We start from the raw sequence: 12684 nt of genomic DNA, 5'->3' as shown, positions 1-12684 counted from the left end.
AAAAAAACAGGGTCAAAATTTCCGATCAGTAGGAAAATCTAAACTTTACTTAATTGTACCCCAGCTATTGTTACAGCTCGGTGATAGAATGAAAAAACAGCAGAGTTAGTTATTTATAGTGCAAAAATCTCCCCATGCTCTGAATATTTTAATGAGTTACTCCTCCCAGAGGCAGTATAAGATTGTATTTTCTTTTTGATGCTTCAAATACAGAAAAGGGCAGTGTGTCCCAGGGAGGACAAGAGACCTGAGCCCAAATCCGGGGGACCTGCATTCACAGTTCTTCATCTCTGAGTCTTGAGATTAACTTCCTGGCATGTTGGTTCCTGGAGAAGATAATAGCTCTGAACGTTGTCACTGTTCAAGACAAATGAGGCCCAGCTTAGTCCCAATTTCAGCTATAAAAAGCTGACAGCAAGCAGTATTTGTACGCGGTTAACTAGTAATTTTCGTAATGCTGCTTCGCATTACTATTCAGGGCGCTATAATTAATACCATTGTGGTATATTAGTTTTAACTCATATCTCACTTCAAGCAAAAACTTGGCAGCCATATTAGGAGTATAAAAATAAGGAAAGGGATAGACTATTTTTAGAATGCCAAGAAATTTTAAATCAAATTCTGGAATGATCATGTAAAATATGTGCCAGCAGTCAAGACCACCAGAGCATTGTGAGCTCAGGGAGTCATTGCCCGCATACCTGAGCTCACTTGGAGGCCAAGACCAGTGAAAACAAACCGGGACAACAGCACGTAGACTAGACTTGTCTATGAGGGATACAGTTTCACAGACTGTCCAGATGAGCCCTGGGGGAGGTCCCTGAAAGGCCACTATTACCCGAAGACACAGGGTGTGTAGTGGGAGGAAGCGTGCACGTTACTTAGTGAGCAATTTTCCACGTCATCTGTGTCTTTTTACATAAGAAAAATGGAACATGGAAAGGTTAAATGAATTATTAATGTATATAGGTGGGCGTGTGATTGGCTGGGATGGAATCACCTAAAGCAACACCTGACACATGGTAGGCATTCAAAAATTATTGATGGAATGATTGGGTAGGAAATAAGTCCAGAAATCTCTAGAAAGACTGACTGGGTCTTTGTTATTTTCTGGAATGAGCGAGAGGTTAGCCTCTCATGGATTAGGCTAAGATTAAGGTAGGTTCTGAGGACAACCCAGTATCCAACTATGTCCAGATGCTCTTTGGTGGGGACCCAGATGTAGGCACAAACACAAAATTGGTATCTATCTCCTTGGGTTTTTCCCAGCAACCATTGCTACTCCTAAAAATGTGCCGGAGGAGAGTAGGAGAGAGGATGGGAGGGAGGGAAGGAGAGAGAGAGAATCATTCATTTGGCCTTCCACATTGCTCTGGCCAGCTGCATGCAGGCTTGTTGGGATGCCTGGCTGCCATTCTTAGCTGAGCCCCGTCCCAAATGTGATGTATGCTAAAATGGAGTAAAAATGAGAGACCGGAGCATTTTCATTTATGAAACCCAAGCACTCTTAAGAAGAAAGCATTTCTTTGTATCCACGGCAAAACACATCTTACCTAAACAACAGCCAAGCTTCATGTTTCTCTTGGCCAGATGGATTTTATGTAGCATCTGTGGATAATTCTGTTAGTAGATATCGACCCCTCCATCTGGATGAAGCTTAATTATTACCAAATCTAGTTACAGAATGATAGAAAGACAAAGAGGACCAAAGGGAGAAAGGGGATAGTTCACGCCGCACATTTTTGAATTTCATTTTTTTTTCAATAACGATATGGCTCAGTAAGAAAATAGAACCAGATTCAAACCAGGTGGATTAAGTGGAAGAGTCTTGAAACTAAACACAACATGACTTCTTCTTCCAAAGAACAACGTGTTATCTCTGAAGCAGGTGATATATTTGGTTGAGATTCTAGCATCTTCCATGTGTGTCCAGAATGCATGAGACTCTTTCTGAACCCGTACTAAAAGATATTTTGTTTTTCAATGTGAAAAAGCTTTCTCTTTTTTGTTTTGTTTTGTTTTGTTTTGTTTTTCTAAGCCAGGAATAAGTTCCCAGACCCTCAGTCGTGCCGTTGTTGGAATACATTTTCTTCACACACACAAACACACGCACACACACATGCACACACTTCATTTACTTCATCTGATCAACCTTGCTGGTATTGACCTTTGGGGTCCGAGAGCTCTTTGTCGTGGGGATGTCCTGTGCCTTGTAGAATGTTTACCAGCACCTGTTTCCCTGCCCACTGTGTGCCAGGATCACCCTCCAGTTGTGACACCAAAAGTGTCTCCAAGCACTGCCAGCTGCCTCTGGGTGGCCAAATCTAGTCTGGCTGAGCACCCTTGCTCTAAACCAATGTTTGTAACAAGAGATCATTTAGATTCAAGCTCTCCCTCTGCTCCTGGGGAAACCTAAGGCCCCAAAGTCCCTGCTATGTCCCTGTCCCCCGCCCCAATGGCAGAGGGTTATCTCCAGACCATTACGCAAACTTCTGGCCCGTGACTTCATCCACCATGTTATTACTAGAGTGATTCGTCACAGGCTGCTCCTCCTTTTCAGTCTCAAAAGTAAATCTCCAGAGGCCAACACTATATAAGAAATCATTGTATTTGAGTTGATGTGATCAGTGCTGTCATTCACCAAGAGCCACTGCCTTGACTCGGCCCCAGTACCGTGGGCCACACGTTTACTGATAAACATATTCATAAATGTGTTCTCACCACAGCATGCCATGCAAAGCTGGTTCCCCAGACCCCAAGAAAACTGAGGATCAGAAAGGGGAGTAACTTGCCCAAGGGAACACAGATCACAAATCCGAGCCGGACATCGAGGCTGCATTCCAATGTCAAACCCTTGCTTTGCTGTGCGTGTCGTGATGGTAAATGCTGTTATCTGTCCCAAGCCCTGCAGAGAGGGCCCTGGGCGGCACCCCTGGAATGCAGGCACTCTGGGAGCCCTGAGCTTTAGAGCCCAGAGCAGAGCTTCAACTGGCGGTATTTTTCCTGCACTCGTCCCTATGCTCCTCGTTGGGCTCAGACTTCTACTGCCTTAGAGGAGGTCGTTTTGATTTCGGGTACCCCCTTTCCTCCATACTCTATGCTCCTTAGAAGATTGTTGAGTACCCACTGATAACTGACAGGTGGAATCCCCCAAGCCCCCCAGATGTGCTGGGGAGGCAGGCATGACTGGGAAACCCAGGGGGCCTAGCTGCCCTTGAACTTCCCACCCCCGTGGCCCTGCAGGGAGAGAGACACAGGGTCAGGAGCTCAGGTCCCGGTGGCTCAGGGTCACAGGGAAACCCCAGGTTAAGGCGGGCTCCCCATTCTGCCTCCAGTCTGTGGCATGCAGCATTGTGTCTCAGTCCTTTTTGCCAGCCACTTAAAAAAAGAGAAGGAAAACTTTGCTGTTTTCCAGCTCTCTCCCGGGAGGCGCAGAGCCAGGCCCTATATGGTGGAAAATAAACTCCCACACAAAGCATATGCTGTGTCTTCCTGTGGCGGCTGCGGGGCTTTGTTTTGACATTGTGTGCACACCAGGGAGAGAAAGAGCGAGCAGGGCAGAGCGGCGGGGCACCCGGGGGACACTTCCCAAAGAGCTTGGACCACCCCGCCCCGTGCTTCACCTCCCTGAGGTTGGGAAGGCCCTGCTGTCATCCCGGTGTCGGGGGTGGGGGGTGGTGAGTGCAGCCCTCACCCTTGCTTTCAGGGGATGCTTCAAGATGCTCTCTGTCTCTCTCTTTCTCTCTCTCTCTCTCTCTCTCTCTCTCTCTCTCACACACACACACACACACACACACACACACACACACACTCCTAGATACTATATCACAGTACACATGCCCTGCCCCTTGCCTGTCTAGGCAAAACTTTGAACCAACGACTAATGACCAAAGCATATCACACACACTGTGCACCAAGATACACAAGACTAATAAAAAAGGAGCCAGGAACCAATGTGAGGAGAAGCCGTGCAGGTCTTCTGAAAACAGACAGAACCAGACCCATGGCCTCTGCTGTCATGGGGGCTGGGGGGGGAGATCTGCCCGACCCCCTCGTCACGTGGCCCTGGACACTTGGTGATTCTGGGTCCCAGGAGATGTTGTGAACCAGAAGGCAGGAACTGCTCACTGGGATTTCTCCCCAGTGGATGCTTCCAACAGTCCGATCACAACTTTTAATTCCTTTCATGAGCAGAAAAAAAAACCTTCTTGTTTATGTGTCGGCATGAACTAGGAAAGAAAGGTCCGTGGCCAACGCTGTGTCCGAACAGGTGTCACTGTTCAGGAAAATGAGCACATAACCCCAGGTCTAAGGTTCAGGTGAGAGATCCAGGGTGATCTCTTCCCTTCCCCTCTGATTCATCCGCTGATGTTTCAAGGTACGCTCCCTTCTTACATGACGGGTTTGCTCATATAAATGGCAGAGGTGGGCGGAGGGAAACAGAATAATGGGAGTTTAAAAATACAGTGTGACAAAATTATCGTGTAAGTCAAAAATGTGTCTGGGTGTAATTTAGGAGGAGAGTTTCACTTATACACACATTTCCAAAGTGCCTCTATTTTTAGACTGTCTTCACTGTGAAATGAAGCACCCTGGGTCCCCCAAGCATTGTTAAATACAAACGTTCCTACAAAACTGAGAAAGTCACCATGGCCCATACTTGGGGAGAAGGGAAATCCCCCCAGAAGTGCCTTGCAAGGCTTCTCACCACCGGGAAGGACTCACTAAAATGACAGAAACAGAGAAAATCAAAATGAGTTTCGCATGTAGGTGAGAGAATGGGCTGGGTGAACTTTGATGCAAGATGGGGCTCAAGGGAAAATGTGGGTGATGTCCCTGCCCTCTCTCTTGGTGGGTCAGGGCTCTGAGCATCCCTGTCCCCCTGGCTTGTTCCACAGCAAATGCATGCCACCCAAGCTTCCCGGCCCTCCGTGCTTCTCAGCAACCTTTAATCTACCCTGTACCGAATTTCTAGAACACTGTTCCCATGGATGCTGTGTACATCACCCTCCCATACCCTCCCTACCCCCATCCACCATGGCCTCATCCTCCAACAGACTTGGGAGCTACTCCAAAGGAGCATTGGTAGGAATTGTCTTGCTTCTCTTCAGCTGTAAACACGATTCTGTTCCCATCATCCTTCCTTTTCACCCATCTGGTCCCCTCTCTGCAAAGTCAAGTCCATCCTTCTAGGACTTGATCCAGCCAATTGTCCTCTTTCTCTCTTTAGTATTTTCATCCTCTCTCTTAACAAAGAATTGATTCTCTTGCTTTGCAAATACGCTCAAGTCTTCACATCTTTTGAGTCAAAAGCCACTCTCTCATCTTTGCCATGGTCCTTGAGTTTTACCAGAAGCGGTTTATCACCAGCTGAAAGCTCTCTCCTTGACCCCACCTGCTGGCCCAGCCTCATCTTCATCCTCACGTTTAGTTACAAGAGTATGGGTCAGCCATGGTCCAGTTGAGAGAACAGCAAGAATGACAGTTATCTTAGCAGTGAGAATCGAATACGGGGAATTGATGACTAGGTTCTGGGGGCTGTGAAGGCAGACAGTCACCGTGGTGGTGACTGCACAGTCAGCCAGCACTCCCCAGGGCTGCAGAAACAGAGGGAAGAAGGTGACCTTACTAGGTCTCTGAGGAAAGGGTAACTGGTACCACAGAACCTTGGAAGGAGACTCATGGCTTGGATTATGGGAGAAACTGGAAAGTGAGTTCAACTGCATGCATGCCCGAGTGCAGGTTGCTGGTGAGAATATCAGCACAGACACATAACAAGCCCTTCCTCCTCTTCCAGCCCTCCAGTCTGCTTCTTGTCCTCTGGGCAGAGCCCGAGAGGGAGCACCCGGCACAGAAGAAATGTTTCCAGAGGAAGAAGGTGGTTTTGAAGCCGAGGACAACAGCTCCATCACAGTCCACACTTTGCCTACTTCTTGGCTTCCATACACACCCTTTTTCATACCCCTGAACCTGGATACGCACCACTGACAACTCATGCCTTCTCCCAACAGAACCGAAATAGCCTCCACTCACGTGAAGACCCTCTTTCCCAAAAGAGGAAGATACAAAATCCCACAAGTATTTCATTCTTCTCTGGGTGCCAGCCATGCAGACATCTCTGGGAAATTAGAATTATTCAAATTCTGCTTGAGTCTCACCTGAATATCCTCTTACCTAAAGACTGAATTGATTAATGATTAATCAACTGATTAATGAACTGATCAGTTGGAAAATGAATCATTGGTTAATGGTGAGTAAATAAAATAAGAAAAGAAGGAAGGAAGAGAGAAGGAACGAGTTATCGCACACATCTCATCAGAAGGACCTAGAAGGAAGACATGGGTCGTGGACGCTGTGCATGTTTCAGAAGCTTGCCTGCCACTGCAGTGGACACACGTGGTTTCCTTCTTCTCACACCCTGTGTTCACGGCCAGAGCCACCATCATTTCTGAGGGTCTGTGGCACACTATGTGGCCCCCCACCTCTGCCGTGGCTTCCCACCAACATTTCCTATGGGAAAAGAAATGTTACGGGGTGTCTCAGAGGGTCTCCTGGGCTGCAGACTTCACCTGCCCCACCTCCTGATGTCCCCTGATGGTCACGATCCCCCTCTCCAGATAGTAGGTGGCTCCAGCTAGGTTCAGGGTCTGAAGACTCCAAATGCCAGCCATGGCCTCAACTTCCAGAGCCGGGAACACTCGGGGTCTAGGACCCCAAACCAGCAGAGGAAACGTTGCGGGGGCAGGAGGCAAACACCCTGATTGTGGCTCCCAAAGGCCATAGTGACAGCACTCGCTCCCTCAGCCACCCCTTAATTCCCAGGCCCAGGGTTTTGGCCATGGGTGGGACAGTGCCGTCCGTGTGCCTCTAATTCAAAGTGCACGTAGTGAGAGGGAGTCCAGTCATTTCCGAGCGTGGTGTCCCACACGTCACCGTAACGGTGTTCCCATGCGACCGTCCCGACGTGCTGTGGGCAGGGGATTCTCAAGGAGGGTACGTGTGCTGTGAGCGAATGCCTTCAGCCCGCCCTGCTGCTGTGTCTCTCATGCTATGATGTCAGGTTTGGGGCCGGAGCAGTGCTGTCCTGAAAGCCCCGATGGGGAAGAAAGGCAACCTTTGTCTCCTGTTATCCTCATTCCTCCACTGGCCTAAAGTCGTGTGGGTCTGTTACCTTCACTTGACTGCAACCTTTCTCTGCAGGGTTTCAGTTCATCCAGAATCGCTAAATTGTCCCTCTTCAGGGCCATTTGCCCTGTAACCCCTGCCTCCTTTGCCCTCCCACCATCATGTTCCGTTAGCCCTGTGGCATGCGGGCCACTGTTAGGGGTCTCTCCTGGCTCCTTCTCTCCTGACATCTGTTAGGGACACTACAGATAGAGACTGGGTGCTGACAAAGCCATGGGTATATGAAGAGATGGTCAAGAAAGAGAATACAAATCAGAAGAATCTAAAAATCTCTATTGTTGCCAGTGGAGACCTAAGGTCGAAGTCCGGGCATCTACATCTACATTTGGATATGAGCTTAAAAGAGAGAGAAGGAGAGGGAGAGGGAGAGGGAGAGGGAGAGGGAGAGGGAGAGGGAGAGGGAGAGGGAGAGGGAGAGGGAGAGGGAGAGGGAGAGGGAGAGGGAGGGAGGGAGAGAGAGAGGGAGGGAGATCAGAATCCTTGGATCCTGATGTCCTCAAAAGGGATAAGAAAGGAAAAAGAGAATCTTCAATGTTCATAAAATCATGATGAGCAGATTTCACAAATAGCAATAAAAAATGAAAAGTATGACCATTGCAACTTAGGATCTGGCCTGTTATAGCTTCTTTTTTTATTTTGACTGAAATCTCAAAGATGCCTTTCCCTCCTGCCGAGCCTGAGTACTCGGGATGGCACCGTAGGACGATGTACGTCAACGGCAAAGAATAGCCATCGATCTGACAGATGTCAACACAGTCCCAGCAGAGAGCAGGAGGACGTGTCTCTGAGAAGAGAGAGGGTCGGGAGACAGCACCACTCAGTCTGTTCGGGCCATATTCTTTCAGAGAGAGGGTGTCTCGAAGGCGGGGAGGACTCCAGCACTGCCCTAAATGGCGTGTCCTTGTCGAGCACGGAGGCTCAAGGACACGCAGCTTCCTTCTCATTAGGAACCACGTGGGACTAATTTAGGAAGGGTAGCTGTGCACGGGGATGAAAGAGACTGCGGGTAAATAGTAGGGGACCCTGTGGCGAGAAGAGCTATGGCACTGAAGCTGTGTTATTGAGGGTCCTTCCCCCCCCCACACACACACACAATCATTACAGCGACATCAGAACCGGCCTGCACCAATTTGGCCTCGGAGCCACATCCCGATGAGCTCCGTGTTCCCTTGTAAGCCTACACCCCAAACGGAGGTCGTGCCTCCAAATTAATGAGTCCTATCAGATTAACTGACACAGTTTCCTCAAACCTGAGATAGGATTGAGTGCAGAGTAGCCAGAGGTAGGCCCAGCAGAGAGCTTTGCAAGGCAAGTGGGCTGTGGTCCTCAACCAAGTGGTTTCCTGCTTTTACAGACGTGAATGAGGGCACCTCTTTATATGGGATCTGCTTGGAAAATAAATATAAAATCCATTATTATTTGTTACTAGAGGGAGGCCCAGGAAGATTAATGCATCTGGGCAGGCTAGGAATTGAGCCAAGGTCGCAGCATACCGGCCCCTACACCACAAGCACTCGGTGCTTGCCTCCTGTCTGCACTGCCCCTGGGCATCTGGCCAGCTCCCGTAGATCGCTGCCTCCTGGTTGATCTGTGGGGCCTGGGGGCAGGACCTGCTGTCCTCTCTGCTCCCAAGCACACAGGGTAGGCTGTTCAGTGCTGGCAATCTCTCTCAGGCAGGCCTGGCCAGCCACCCCTTTCATAACAGAGCAGGATAGCAGGATAAAGAGGCCTGAGGTAGCCCAGGGCTCAGGCTACCACAACCGGAAAAACCAGTTGTCAAGATGGTCCCTTTACAGAGCTCGGAGAACCGACTTGGTAGAAGGCTCTGGCATCCTTGATGGGAGTAAAGACCTACGAGATCACTGTTTCTCATGGCCTGGAAAGTGCCGTTCTCTGGGTTTCTTTTACTCTTCACTTCCTAGACGGAGTGAAACCCCATTAGGTAATCCCCCTAAACCCCAGTGAAAACGTGAGGCATAGGACAGGGCTCTGCTGGAAGATTCCAACCAATTTGAATGGCCTCGCTGTTTTCTTGCTCTGGCTGCTCCCTGCAAGATTTATTCTGCTTGTCTGGTCTCCCTGGGAGCACAGGCTGCCAGATGCCTGACGGGACCTGAGTTGCAACTGCAGTAAAATACATCATCACTGTCCCCGAAACAAAGCGAATCCACACCCCGGCTGCCACCAGTGCCCAGAGCCAAGGGCAGCCAAGGATGCCACATGATCTCACCCTTGCCCCCTCCTTCTCTTCTCAAGTTTGAATTCACTGGGTGCTTCGGGGCCTCAGGAAGGTCTGGGACGAGGCCTTGGGTCATTTTCATCCGCACGCTAAACGAGCATTCCCACGGCACCGGCCCGCAGGGCAACAACCCGTCACATGAACAGCTCATCGAAGGTGCCCAATGGGATGTGTGACTCAGCCTTGTGTTTCCTTTCGGAAAGTGTAGACTTCATACGTCCTCCATGGGCAGTCTCAACTACAGTGTCTGTGCTCCCCTGTGGCCAGTTAGGAACCCTACACAGATGTGCTCCTGAGCCTGGGAGAACTGACCACTTAGGTGAATTATAAAAACAAACACACAAACAAACCAGAATACTCGATCTTCATTGCTATCACAAAGACGTATATGCACAAGACCCAGAATTAAATTTCCCTGTAATCAGAAGACACAGGACTGACAGTGTGGGGGGCCGGGCCCCGGCGCCAGGCTGAGACCGGGTCGAGCAATGTTCCCCGTTGACTCAAGCCAACCCGGTGGTTCCCCCTCCCACTCCCCCACTTTCAAGGGCATACAAAAGCCTTGTCAAGGCTGAGAAAGTTAATTCCTGAAGCCTGTGGTCTGCAGGTGTTGGCAGTAATGCTACCTCCCTTTATCTACCCGGAGTCAGATAGAAACAAACATGGGAACTGTGTTTTGCTAGCAATCTATCAACAAGGTCTTGTGACCCGTTCAGAAAGTTCACAAGGTACACAGAACTAAATGTTTTGGCTGGCAGTGATCATGTGAAACCTGATTATTCTTAGAATGACCTGATCCATAAGAGTCTTATATTATAAAAGATTGTGTACAGCAACAATAAAGCCGTCACTTGGGCCATCAGCCCAGGGGACCCTCCTGTTCCCAAACTTTCTCTTCTCTCTTTTTTTCTTGCATTCCCCTACCCTCAGGACCCTGACCTTGGTGATTGTCGCGCCGGTCGCGACATGACAGCCTGGACCAAATATGCAGGAGAAGACCACGGCCCCTGGGTGGGGCTCCCGGGCACGGTTGCGTATCTGTGTAGGACAGGAGGGGGCTTGTACCCTAACAAAGCAGAGGCCTGCAGCCCCACTGCTGGAGAAAAAGGTCTCCAAAGTTCAATGCTGGGGAGCCCCGGTGGGTCTGTGTACAAAGCCATGGGCTCTGTAATCATGGCATGCTCTGAAGCTCACGGAGAGATAAACGGAGGATGAAGGAAGTCACAGACTGTCGGTCCTCGGTGGGCGAAGGCACCCCTGACCTCAGCATCGGCACCATAGGACAGTCCTGACTGAGCTGTGACTCAGCAACGGGAGACGCAGGTGAAGGTCCACACTGGGGAGATGTGAGAGCCAAGGTCAAGCTAAACCAGCCAGAGGGTCAGCTCTGGGGAAACGGCAGAACTGTGGGAGAAACTTGTTCTGCCCTGAGCTGCCCTCCCCAATCCAGCCCTGTACCCCAGCTTCCCGCCCCGTGTGCACCCTGCTCCGTGGCCCCGGCAAGTGTCCAGAAGATATCAGGGGACAGGATGACCCTCCCATCCCACCGCTGGGATGGGAGCCCCATTCACCAGGCACACAGCTGTCCTCCCTGCTGGAGAGCAGGGACTCAGGAAGAATGGAGAGACGGGAGGAAGGAAGGAAAAGGACACGGTAAGAGAAGCAGCTGGGAAAGAAGATTCCATGTGGCTCAGCCCTCAGGCCCCAGGCCCCTCCCCAGCACACCTGTCCCAGCTCGCGGGGACAGGCGACAGGGCGCAGGGCACAGGCTGGCCTGGTCGTGTCTCCGTGCCTTTACGCTAGATGTTCCGACTGGAAAATTGTCCTGTAGGCTGGTGGGTAAAGGGCTGTCAGAAGCACAGACGCGCCATGCAGGGTGGAGTCAGCAGAGGCTGTGTGACGGCCCAGGAATGTTCCTCCGGGCCCCCCACAAGTCGAGGATGGCTGTCCAGAGGGCAGCGCCTTGTGTCTGTCTGCCTGTCCTTCTCCCTCTTAGGAGGGGATGGCCTCTGCACATCCGTCCCCAGGGTCCCTAGGCATCAGCACCGGACCACCCCTCCCTCCCTTGCACTGTCTCAGTCCCAGGGGAGCTGGGATGGGGGGGGGGGGGGGGGCGGGCAGCCATAGTGGAGACAGCCCCGTGGTGCCGGAACAGACGCAGACTCAGAGGGACAGAGGAGGAGGAAGGAGCCACTGGGCCCGGGCTCTGCACCTGTACCTCCGGCCAGGCTGAGCCTCACCGCTGCTCCCGCACACCCGGAAAGACGCTCCCTGCCTCGCTCCCTGCCTCCCCCTTACCTCCCCTTGCCTCCCTCCTGCCTGCCCCCTGCCTCCCTCCCTGCCTCTCCCGTCTGCTCCCTGCCTCTCTCCCTGCCTCCCCCTTACCTCCCCAGCCTCCCCCCTGCCTGCCCCCTGCCTCCTTCCCTGCCTCACCGCTGTCTGCTCCCTGACTCCCTCCCTGCTTGCTCCCTGCCTCCCTCTCTGGCTCCCCACTGCCTGCCCCCTATCTCTCTCCCTGCCTCCCTCCATGCTTGTCTCCTGTCTCCTGCCTCCTTCTCTGCCTCCCTCCCTGCCTCCCCACTGCCTTCCCCTGCCTCCCTCCCTGCCTGCTCCCTGCTTCCCTCTCTGCCTCCCCACTGCCTTCCCCCTGCCTCCCTCCCTGCCTCTCCCCTGCCTGCTCCCTGCCTCCCTTCCTGTTTGTCCCCATGTCTCCTGCCTCCTTCTCTGTCTCCCCACTGCCTCCCTCCCTGCCTCCCCACTGCCTTCCCCTGCCTCCCTCTCTGCCTGCTCCCTGCCTCCCTCCCTGCCTTTCCCCTACCTGCTCCCTGCCTCCCTCCCTGCATGCTCCCTGCTTCCCTCTCTGCCTCCCCACTGCCTTCCCCCTGCCTCCCTCCCTGCCTCTCCCCTGCCTGCTCCCTGCCTCCCTCCCTGCATGCTCCCTGCCTCCCTTCCTGTTTGTCCCCATGTCTCCTGCCTCCTTCTCTGTCTCCCCACTGCCTCCCTCCCTGCCTCCCCACTGCCTTCCCCTGCCTCCCTCTCTGCCTGCTCCCTGCCTCCCTCCCTGCCTTTCCCCTGTCTGCTCCCTGCCTCCTTCCCTGCCTCCCCACTGACTCCTTCCCTGCTTGCTCCCTGCCTTCCTCTCTGGCTCCCTACTGCCTGCCCCCTACCTCTATCCCTGCCTCCCTCCCTGCTTGCCCTCTGTCTCCTGCCTCCTCCTCCGTCTCCCCACTCCTGCCTCCCTCCCTGCCTCTCCCCTGCCT

Source organism: Puma concolor, chromosome A1 (genome assembly GCF_028749965.1).
Source record: "Puma concolor isolate L17-30 chromosome A1, mPumCon1.1.hap2, whole genome shotgun sequence".
Taxonomy (NCBI): Eukaryota; Metazoa; Chordata; class Mammalia; order Carnivora; family Felidae; genus Puma; species Puma concolor.
The sequence above is the reverse complement of the archived record's forward strand: the minus strand, read 5'-3'. Positions refer to the sequence as shown.